Raw genomic sequence first — 12,644 nt, forward strand, 5'->3', positions numbered from 1 at the left:
GAGTTTTGGTAGATTGAAGTGGAATTTTGTGCATATATGCCAATCATTCTGGCTGAATTTCATAAACCTGTGTGTGCATTTGTGTGTGCGTGTGTGTGTGTTAAATATAGCTAGTGCTTGGTGAATGGGTCTTAGGCCTCATGTTGCACTCTCCACTCCAGCATTGTTGATCACTGGATTGGATTTGTGAACTTTTGAACTACCGATCTGCTGGAGGCCTTTCAGCGTTGTTTGCTTTAGAGAAACTTAAAAGGGAACAATAGTATTTTTCCTTTTGTGTGCTCCCGCAGTGAATTCCTCTGAGGGATCTCAGCCTAGTTCCCTAGATTAAATTGTTCCGCCGTAGAGGGGAGCTGTTAAACAAGCAGAGAGCTCTTGCAAAAGTAAATTGCCCCCTTTGCAAATATTAAAAAATATGGAGTGAACACACTTCTTAAGACCTTCATGGCCCTTGATGAGAATGTGTTTGTTGCATGCTGTGCACACAAGTGGAACCACAAGAAGTTATGTAATACAGTGAGTCATGAGAGGATTTCTCTCTCTTTCTCTCTTCACGCACACACACCTCTGTTGGTGGTTAGTCCCGCATCTTGTTGACAGAGGAAGGTGCTGTGGACGCTCCATTTACAGCATATTAAACTACATGGAGGCCAACACCTGGACTTTAGTTGTCTCTTTAGACAGAGGAAACAGGTCCCAGCTCCCCTGCTCCTTTGTTACCATCAACAGAGGTGTGTGTAGTTGTAGTTGATTTAAACAATCCTGCTCAGTTAAGGAGAGATGGAAATTTACACAGCAGTTACCCAGAGGAAGATGGGGGAGGGTCATGCTTTTTAAATTTCAGTCAGGTTTAGTATTTTTTTTAAAATTTAGTCCAGGGGAGGATCATATAATTTGTAACTGATTAAACATTTTAAATTTAACTAGGCCAGTCAGTGAAGATCAAATTCTTATTTACAATGACAGCCTACCCCAGACGACACTGTGCCAATTGTGCGCTGCCCTAAGGGACTCGCAATCATGGCCAGATGTGATGCAGCCTGGATTTGAACCACTGCAGTGACATCTCTTGACACTGAGATGCAGTGCCTTAGACCACTGCCCCACTCAGGAACCCACAAAATTGCTCAGGGTTTGAGAATTAGTTGGTTATTGCCCGATGATGCCCCTCATCCCTGATTCTCGACTGGGCGTGCAATATCAACTGAGCGCAGTGTGGTCTCAATCAAATGATCCATAGCTTATTCTATAGGCTATAGGCCTAGGTTATACGAAGAGCATGCTCGGAGAAGCACAGGGCAAAGATATATTTCCTTAGAAATTGTACTTCCTTCTCGAGTTTTTGAGCTGCTAGGATCGTGTATATAAAATAGGCTACACTACGTTACACACTGCAATTCCCAATCATGAGCCTCGGCCTGCCCTTCTCTTGCTTTGTGCTTCCAATCCAATGATTGTGCTGTGTATGGTGGCACTTCAGGAGGCAAGGCAATTTGCACAACAAAAAAGAGACAATATCTGTGCACGCTGACTAGGCCGACTGATGTCCTGTTCAGTTTGAGAGGGAGAGTGTGAAGATGAGAAGGAGGACCGAAGGTAAGCATGCTACAGCTATAATTAATTTAAATAAAAACAATATGTTTCATTGCCCACAATGAAGCTATTTATCAGAGTTATTGACCTCACAATAAGCCATATTCTAGTATTTTACAGAACTTACATTACTATGAAGCGGCAGTCGCTGAGATGACAGCACATGGGTGCTGAAAGCAGGCTAATTCGAGGAGGCCTAATTCATTTCAACAGTCTTCATTTTAATTTGACTAGGCTACCAACAACATGAGGGCTTTGTGAAGGAGTCTGTTTCTTCCTATTCAAGAAAATATTTCACAGACAAAGTTATAGTCTATTATCCATGGATTTTGTCAGCCAACTCCTTCAGTCACCATTAGAGCTTAATATTTTCCTGGTATTTTACAAATGTTCCATCCCGAAAATAAATCACTTTTCTCCCGGTATTTCCCGACAAAACCAGAAGTGTCATTCAAACGCATATAACTACTGTATATTTGGATTTGATTAGAGCTTCGATTGGCATGAAAATTCCAGCCTGCTGCTACCTGAGTCTGATAAAGGGAACCTTGTTGTGCTTGAAAGTGAGATTCCTGTACAAGAAGGGCTAGCTTTGCACTGGTAGCTAAGCTAAAAGAAAGGGAGAGCAGCCATCTTTCCTTTGTTCACACTGAAATCCCCCACCATGTGGAAATCCCTTTGATTTCAGCTTTCAGGGATAAGTGACCACTGGCGGTGAAGGTTCACCAGTCATTTTTGAAAGAAAACATTTCATGTGAGGTCACGCCTTCTCTCCTCTGTTACAACGAGTTACACTGTATGATATCCAACCAATCTCAACTGACTGGATATGTTGTCTCATTCAATTTAACAAGGAAGATAAATTGCCAAACTAACCTTCTTTCAGGTTGATAGTTTGGATAAGGACCAAATTAGTTTGTTCCAACCAATGAGACAATTTAAACGTTCCCACATTAACCTAGATACAGCGACGCTTTCAGGTTAATGAAAGTTGAATTCCCAAATGGCCTATACAGGTATGATTAATCAATAACATTGATTAATCAATTAAAATTGCTTTTGCAAGTTCATTAATAGCCCAACTGCCACATTACTGATCCAGCATTGATGATTCATTGACGTCTATAAACTGATAAAAATGGTTTGTGCAGCTTCCAACAACCCAAACTTTACATACATTTAAATAGCTAATACTCATAATAATGAGCAAGCTGTCAGATGTGTTGCCACCCATTCCCTCACTAATAAGTGAACCCTCACCCACTGAAAGATCGATCGCTGACCTCAGCAGCGATGCAAATCCTAACTATGCCCAAAGGCTGAGAATGTTAGATCAATCAATCAATCAAATGTATTTATAAAGCTCTTCTTACATCAGCTGATGTCACAAAGTTCTGTCCAGAAATCCAGCCCAAAACCACAAACAGCAAGCAATGTACTTGTAGAAGCACGGGGGCTTGTAAAAACTCTCTAGAAAGGCCCGGAACCCTGGAAGAAACATAGAGGGGAACCAGGCTATGAGGGGTGGCCAGTCCTCTTCTGGCTGTGCCGGGTGGAGATTATAACAGAACATGGCCAAGATGTTCAAATGTTCATAGATGACCTGCAGGGTCAGCAGGGTCAGAACACTTGAAACTGGAGCAGCAGCACGGCCAGGTGGACTGGGGACATCAAGGAGTCATCAGGCCAGGTAGTCCTGAGGCATGGTCCTAGGGCTCAGGTCCTCCGAGAGAAAGAGAGAGAGAGACGTTCGAAGCTTAATATGCATAACCCATCATTTATTAGCTAAGTATAATGATAATACTGCATAGAATGTATTACCTGAAATAGGTCATCTAGGACATATATATATATAAATCTTGAAGTGGATTATCTATTTTGGATGCAATTTGAATGGAACTGATGGAGAGAGAAAGACTAAAATCAAATAAAATGTTATTGGTCACAGACACATATTTAGCGGATGTTATTGTGGGTGTAGCGAAATGCTTGTGTTCCTAGCTCCAACAGTGCAGTAGTATCTAACAGTTCACAACAATACACACTAATCTAAAAGTAAAATAATGGAATTAAGAAATATATAAATATTAGATCGATCAATGTTGGAGTGGATTTGACTAAAATACAGTAGAATAGAATGCAGTATATACATATGAGATGAGTAAAACAGTATGTAAACATTATTTAAACATTATTAAAGTGACTAGTGTTCAATTATTAAAGTGTCCAGTGATTCCATGTCTATGTATATAGGGCAGTAGCCTCTAAGGTGCAGGTTTACGTAACCGGGTGGAAGCGACGTGTGATAGGCTGTTTTAAAACTCTGCAGCTGCAATCAAAAAATGTATGCTTACAATAACAAAATAAGGTGACCCTCGAAAGTCAGATGGAGATGTGTAAATTAGACGCACACTCAGTCCTTATATTACTGTAGCATAGGCTAAGCTGCAGCAAATGCAGGCCTACCAGTCACAAGAAAAAAAAAGTTACCATGATGAGATGATAGGTCGAAATGCATTGTGAACTGCGTTCCAGACTGAGATGTGCTTTCTGTGCCCACCCTGGGCGTTGATGAATGATCATGCAGATAGCAGAGAGAAGGCCATAGAGAAGCCAGATTTAGACATTGCATATGATTTAACAGTTCCATTTTACATCATGCTGTTCATATAAATGATGTATTATAATTTACCAGTTTCTCACAGTTATTTATTCCTGGAAAAGGGGGTGGGTTTGGGTGGTAAATCTCAGTAACCCAGTTCCTGCTATTCAACCCTAGTCTCCATGCATTCCTTTAATATCCCAGTGTCAGTGAAGAGCTTGGTGTGTTAAGTTAAAACCAGGGCTGAATTGAGGGTGTATGTGAGGAAATGGCTGATTATATAACGCGATCTGGAACAACACTTTAGTCCGCAATGCTTTAAGTAAGAAACAAGCTGTAAAATGTGTCGAAAGACGTGACAGATGCATATAAGATATCTTTGATTTGTCTCTATGATATTCAGAGGCTGCGGGGGGCACCTTTGATAGGAGATAAAAAATGTACTTTGCTTGGGAAGTGATGTGTGATTCTGTCACTATCAATTGATGTTTGACATTTCAACAGGCTATATAACAACATACGGACTCTAAATCAGTCAGGAGCAAGCCAGGTAGCCTAAGAAGGAACGGAAATAACTAATTATGTTTCTAATATTATTATTTCAAGGCTATAGCCTGCCATTTAAGAAATCAATTGTGAAGCGTTTGTGACGCGCTACAGGCTGGCAGGAGAACTCAGCATTTCAACAACACATCAACAACAGCACTTCAACAACACATCAACAACAGCACTTCAACAACATGCCTATAAATAATTACTCAGAGTTAAGTAATAATGAAACGAGAAATGACTTACTAGGCTATACCCTCAGATTAAAGCTGACTTCACTTTAACCTCATAGTCATTATATCATTACAAATCCAAAGTGCCACCAAAGTGCTATCCAAAGAGTACAGAGACAAAACAACAAAAAATGTGTCACCTGCCCAATAGTTTTGGAGCTCACTTTATAGTATACAAAATGGGTTTTATGTATTTACCTGCCTGGGATTACATAAGAAACTGTAAAAAATACCTACCAGGGAATGACACCTATCAGTTTGTTGTTAACAAAATAGCATGCTAGTGGTTGAACACATTCCTGGTGATGTTCCTGCATCATAAGGTGAGTGGGGCCTTCTCAGTGAATGATTTTTGCTGGCATTTGATCAAATGGAAATATCTGCCAATCACACACCAATGACTTGAGGGATTGCCTCATCTCCAGTCTGAGGTGCATTGATCCGTTTCTTGACCCTGGCCATGTGAAGTCTGGATGGGAGGTGAAGCTCCTGACTTGAAGTTTAGCACGGAAATTCAAAGTGACTTTGCTGTGGTAAAAAAAAAAGATGAAAGGAAAGAAAGAAGTGAGAAGAGAGAAAAATAGAGAGAGCGAGAGAGAGAGGGAGAGGAGGAGGACCAGAAGGAGAGTGAATTGTGGACTGTGTATGTATGTGTGGTGATTAATGGAAGCGGTTGTCAATAAGACAAAGCAGACAGCGTATTCATTAAGGTGGCAGAAACCACTGACAATAATTAAAAACATTTCCTGAGTAGATGGGAAGTCGAGAGTGGAGAAATGTAAGCAGTTGCGAGACTTTTGACTTCAGCAGTACATGCATAATTAATCCATATGACTGCAGTTGTTTTGTCAGGTTCTGAGTCACAACATTACAGAATTCATGACTGACTTTGTTAAACATGAGTTAACCCTTAAGGGGGGGCATTCCGACCTGAGTTAAGTGCATGTAAATGGAACGTAATTCCCTTTTTATGCACTTTTCCAGTAGTCATTTTAGCATGTAAATCTTGGTGGGGCAAACCATTTTTTGGGGGGGGTGGTGCATGCCAGCAAAGCTACTACACAACACAACACTAAACAATACATTAATTGTACTATAACAGTGACAAACTGTGCCCACAAACTGTTAGGGCCTACATAAAACTGTCCCAACAGCAGTCCCTTACCACTGCTAACACCTGGCTATCAGCTGAATCTTGTCTGGCAGCGAAACAGTTCATTCAGCCTCATTAACTGCCTTTAAAAAACATTGCTGATATGGCTGACTTGCTTAAACAAATGTGGTTTCTACGGACAATTGAGATATACAAACTATGGCATAAGGAGACGATAAGCGGATAAGAGGCCATCTGTAATTTCGATTAAGACATTAAATGAGTGATCTAGGACAGACATAGTCAATATAACTATTTGTTCAGCACTTTTGAAATGTACAGCAACAGAGTTCAGAACATGAGCCATTCTTACAGAAAATGTACACCCTGTACACCAAGTCAGAACCGTAGGATAAATAAAGGGGACAATAAATGCTCTTACAATATTCATTTATTTTTTATTTTTATCTAAAACAGGTTATAGGCTACATGTGCACTAACAAGTCAGAACAGCAGGTGAAATTAAGAGGGGAAAAATACCAAATGATTGGGGTGAGTGAGGTATATGGGCTACTAACAGGTTACTACACAACATACACTTAGTATTACTTTCTTAGCTATAGTATACATATCTCCCTGGCATATTACATCATTTATGCAGCAGCATACAATACATTTTTGGACTTTCTGTGCTTACTTGAACAGGAAGATGGTGCGACGGTCCTTTGTGGGTAAATTTGCCATCAAAGCCTGCCATTCTCTGGATTTATGGGGCTTTCAAAACTACTGGGAATTTTGAAAAAAAAACAAGGTAGAATAATCATGATGACGCCAGTGATCTTCAGGTCGTAGCTCTAGAAAGAAGCCCAAGTTCCCGACGTACAATTCCTCTGAGTTGGATGACTGTTCAAAACTTGTTTTGCCAGTCAGAGCTCCCAGAGCTCCCAGAGTTCCCAGTTGTCTTGAACTCACTGAAGTCAGATTTCCCAGTTCCGAGTTAACAGTTGTTTTGAGCACGGCTGAAGTCATGCTGGATTGACAGCATGGTCAATGTTGGATGTTTATCATTTTGGAAAATTATATTTTGGAAAAGAGACCCTAAAACCAGACTTAGGACCACACACCACTCCACTGAATAGCAGGTTAGATTTTTGTGCAATTCTTGCAGCCACTGATCCCATCCAAACCACTCATTGTTGAATTTGCGATTTCAAACTTGTTTTGTAATGTTTATGTACAATGGCCAATGACCACCGATATGTTTTTTCTATAATTTCTCTTCATTATTTCTCTTCATATGACAAGAATTAAAAAGGATTTGCCAGTAGATTGTCGACTTGATTCATGATGATGACTGCTTGCTAAGATTTTGAAAGTACGATGTTGACATGATCAGTCCAATAAAAGCTACTGTTGATATAACATGATTTTACATATTTTTTTCTGTGGACAATGGCCTTCTTGGATGGGCACTTCTAATGTAACTCTATGGCAGCACCCAAAGGGCTTGGATTTTCGACGCAACTAGAGAACATTACCAACCCCTATGCTCCATATTTTCCGCTGGCTGCCCCACCATCACATAAAGCACTGAGCTTAGGCTGAAACACCTGCATTTTACTAAAGAAAGCATAAAATAGACTTATTGTTAATAGTCTTATTAATAGTCTTATTAACTCAATTATTTTTTATATGTATATTTTTTTACATTGTTTGCAAACTGATATGTGACAAAACAGGTAACCCAAAAATGTGGTGCTCAAAACCTGCCCCGAATGACGGCTTTGCCTCACCTGTCCCGAATGACGGCTCTGCCCCACCTGTCCCGAATGACGGCTCTGCCCCACCTGTCCCGAATGACGGCTCTGCCCCACCTGCCCCGAATGACGGCTCTGCCCCACCTGCCCCGAATGACGGCTTTGCCCCACCTGCCCCGAATGACGGCTCTGCCCCACCTTCCCCGAATGACGACTCTGCCCCACCTGCCCCGAATGACGGCTCTGCCCCACCTGCCCCGAATGACGGCTCTGCCCCACCTGCCCTGAATGACGGCTCTGCCCCACCTGCCCTGAATGACGGCTCTGCCCCACCTGCCCAGAATGACGGCTCTGCCCCACCTGCCCCGAATGACGGCTCTGCCCCACCTGCCCAGAATGACGGCTCTGCCCCACCTGCCCCGAATGACGGCTCTGCCCCACCTGCCCCGAATGACGGCTCTGTCCCACCTGCCCCGAATGACGGGTCGCCACTGCACTTTTCTCTCTATGCCTATTCTGACATTGAATTGAAGCATAAGAATAGCATGCTATTCACACACTATTTGGTCAGGGTGGAAATCTAAGAAATGAAGGTGTGGTGGAGGTGTGTCTACAGATACGTCGTATTCTGACCTTGACTTAATTCCCTCATAATTCCACCAACTTTGTGGAAAAAGCTGTGGAAAAAGCATCTACTTTATTTTTTCTGATAGAAATAAAGGACTGTAATTTATAAAATGATAAGAGCTATTGATAAGAGCTAGGTAAATAAGTTATCTGTTTGGAGAAGGGGCTTGTAAATACACATAGCAATTGTTTAGATGATTTTTCCCTAGAGACGAATGTGAAACCAGTCATATGGAAGCTAACTGAAAATCATATTAACCTGACATGTGTGGCGGCCCCATTTCCAAAGTGAAGTAGGCTATAAATAGCTGTGCCATTATTCAGAATTTGTATTGTATGCCCTCATAATTTGCGTGGATGAAATTTGTAGACCCAAGCTAGAGGCTTCTGTAGGGCTGAACCTGCCGAGTTGATGAATGCACTTTAGAGTGTTTAAATTATATGCCCAGACTTTAATTCATTTTACATTGTATATCATATTAAATATTAGCCACTATCAGGAGCCACCGTCAGTAATACCTACAGACATTTGTGACTTTAGTGTTAGTTTTCTTAAATTTGTAGCTTACATTTTGCATCATTCCATTCCATTGACCTTTCTTTCCTCTGTCAACCTGTGTAAATTGTTCCTGAGGATTGCTAGCAATACTGGATCATAATAGGCTAATGTTGTGCAATAATTGGGAACACATTGCTTATTTGAATCATTATGGAACTCTGAACACATGTAGCAGTTTAAACCTGGAGCCTGGTGCACAGTTCACTACTGGACCGTTGACGTCACAATTCCATGATTAGTGAGGATTAAGGTAGATTTATAAAACTATTGTTCAACCTTATTGTACACTTTTTTCCAACTTCCAAATGGATTGAACTTGAATATAACAACTTTCAGCACTGTCAACACTGTATTTCTGATTAATCAGTATATTTTGTGTATAAAGGCTCTCCAAACCTGTTTTTTTTACGATTCATAGATACTTTCCTCACCCCAAAATGTGCCTCAATAATCTACAAAATCAGAGTATTTTAAATCTACCAGTTGGTGCTGAAACAGAGACGAACATGCATATATTTAGATGCATTTCATTTTTTTTCTTTTGGGGGTGGGGGGTTGATTTCAAAACATACAATCTACCTGCAGTGAAGCCACTCAACATTTACATTACATTCAATCATCTAGCAGACACTCTAGCAGCAACCAGGTTCAAGCGCCGTGCCCAAGGGCACATTGACGAAAACCTCCCCCTCCACTGTATTTGATATAGTCATTGTGTCAGAAAGGTGTCAGAAAGGTGCTAATATAACGTAACACCATATGATGTAATATGAGAATATTTAAAAAGGTAAAGCAGACATCCACCTCAAACCGGGCATGAGTGTTCTGACCTAAATGCACGAGGTCCATAGGCTTACTTGCGAACATAAGCAAACATTTATGTACATTTAAACAGGTTCTCTTGCACAAAATGCACAGCAGACTTGATTTACTTGCATGTGACAGAACGCAAAATTGTAGCTGGTCCCATCAGATAACATGACATATGTTAACCCTATACAAATTCTTCATCAGCCTATCAAAGATCTGAGGTTTTATATCGACCAACCAATGGAATTTCTTAAAATAGGCCAACCCTGGCCACTAGAGGAACATTTTAAATATACAAATTCAAGGTTTACTTTTGTTCAATTGGTCTGTAACAAAATGTTGTGGGCCAACATTGCATTGATGCATCTTTGACTTGGCTACTTGCTACTAATAGGAAGTGTTTTCCTACATTAAGACTGTCGATTCAAGTCCTATGGATTTGCGATAAACTTCTTTAAAATAACTGCAATACTGCCATCTGTAGGACGATAATTAGAGTGCAACTATCCTACTTTTCGTACACTTTGAAATGCTCATCCTCCTCGTGCCAAATAAAGCATATGTGACAAAGCAGATGATTCTAAAAATGCAGACAAAACGTTGTAGGCCTACATTTAGGTGTACACGTCTATGTAATATAGCCTATTTAATATGATAACTAGGCAATAGCAGTCTGTTGTGTGCAACGCCAAAGAAATAGGTAGGGGAGAGTGGGGTAGACTAACCATTTTTTACATTCAGCATTACTCCGTCAAGGGAAATATTGTATTCTTTCTAAAATCGATATCTATATATATTGCAGGATGTTGTGTATCGCTGGAAATAATCAGATTTCATGGAAACATTACAGTTTTGAAAACATAGTATATCACCTAAAAGTGATCTATTGGCACAACTTACTCTGGGTACGAGGTAAATTGAGCCTAGGACAGGGTGAGTTGAGTCGCCCTACAAATTTCTGTACTGAATTAAATTTTAAATGAACCTTTTTAAAACCATGTCTATCTTTATTTCCCAAACACAATTCAACATGACCACAATCACTTTTTGGCCTTTTAATAATTTTAAGCATCTTTTAACACAGGATTAACACCTAACAAAGACATTGTACTTTTTAAAAACACTTTTAACATAGGCCAGGCCCAGTTGTTACCTCATATCCCAGCGATAATGCCTTACATTACCCCTGGGAAGAAAACACTTCAATTTGCTCAACTTGCCATTGGCTCAAACATTGGCTCACCTTACACCCTATGGCCATTGGCTCAAACATTGGCTCACCTTACACCCTATGGCCATTGGCTCAACTTACCCCAAGGTAAACATTTTAATATATTAACCAACATAGCTACAAGGATGAAACCCACGTCTGTAATGTTTATGTGATGATGCTTTATTTATTATTATGGTCTATGTAATGTGGTTTCTCCTAAACCCCTCTCTCTTACTGCAGTGCTCCATTGAACAGCTATTCTCATGAGCTGTACAGTAGAAAGGTTTTCCATAATTACTCCCCTGATTGTTGTAATTAGCGTTATTACAGTAATCATCATCATCATTTGCTGGGCAGATGCCCTTTCCCACTTAGTCCTCTCTCACAGTAGGCTCTTAACCTCACACTGTGGCTGAAAGCAGCCAAGGTGATGAGGTCCCAGATCAACGATGTGAGAGAACATGGTTGGCCGCCCGTGGTCTGGTGGCGCTTCGTCAAGCCTCATTATGAAATGACCCTAATAGTATATCCATTATGTATCATTACCTGCATACAGCCACTTCTCATGATCGTCCATTAATTTACCACTCGATGAGGGGAAGTTCTGGCTGGCTAAGCAGCTGAGTGGCCGTTGACTTGAGTTGACTGAAGGTTCATTATTGGTTTAACTGAAAGTCGAACATCATCATAGACGCCTACAGGCTTTTACAACACCAAACCTTACCAACTGTAGTTACACTTGTTCTACCCTCTCCCCTCTCCTTCCTCCACCCAACCACACCATTCCCAAGAGAGAATACCTTGGCCGCCTACGAGCCTGCACGGTATCCAATTGACTGCTCTCATTTAAGTGGTGGCGAGGCAGTGTTGGGGGCGATCAATACTTTCAGGGCTGTGTGGGGCTGTGTGGGGCTGTGTGGGGCTGTGTGGGGCTGTGTGTGGCTGTGTGTGGCTATGTGGGGCTGTGTGGGGCTGTGTGAGGCTGTGTGGGGCTGTGTGGGGCTGTGTGGGGCTGTGTGGGGCTATGTGTGGGGCTGTGTGGGGCTGTGTGGGGCTATGTGGGAGCTTTGGGGATTTAGTGCTGGGAGCAGTCCCGGGCCCCGTTTGGTGCACTCATCATCTGACACACATGGTGGGCTGGTCAGTGCTGAATGTCATGCTGTTAACACTCCTCACACACAGGTCTCCCTTAGCACCGACACTTACTCTCTGCATTTACATGTTGCCCACATTCTTAGCCTAAATTGCACCCATGAGCCCTGGAGCTGCAGTGGTGGCCCATACATTACACACATGCAATCAATGTTGTCCAATCTTTGCTATGTTTCTGAATAGGTTATTAAAGTGTAATTGCTGTGGAGGAAATGGATACTATAACACCTGTCATTTGAGTTTTTACTGTAAGTGACAGGGCAGTGTCTCCATTCCTCATAATATTCCTTCCCTGTACTGTGCTATTCTCCATGGTGTTGTGGATTCTGATCTGATCAGGTACGTAGGTGCTGAGACAGAAGGTCAACCCCAGTTCTCTGAATTCCTTCACCTCACAAGTCAGCTTAACCAACGGGTCCAACTGTAATACAGAGGAATGAAATACAGCGAGAAGTC

This window comes from Oncorhynchus mykiss, chromosome 12 (assembly GCF_013265735.2).
Source record: "Oncorhynchus mykiss isolate Arlee chromosome 12, USDA_OmykA_1.1, whole genome shotgun sequence".
NCBI classification, from domain to species: domain Eukaryota; kingdom Metazoa; phylum Chordata; class Actinopteri; order Salmoniformes; family Salmonidae; genus Oncorhynchus; species Oncorhynchus mykiss.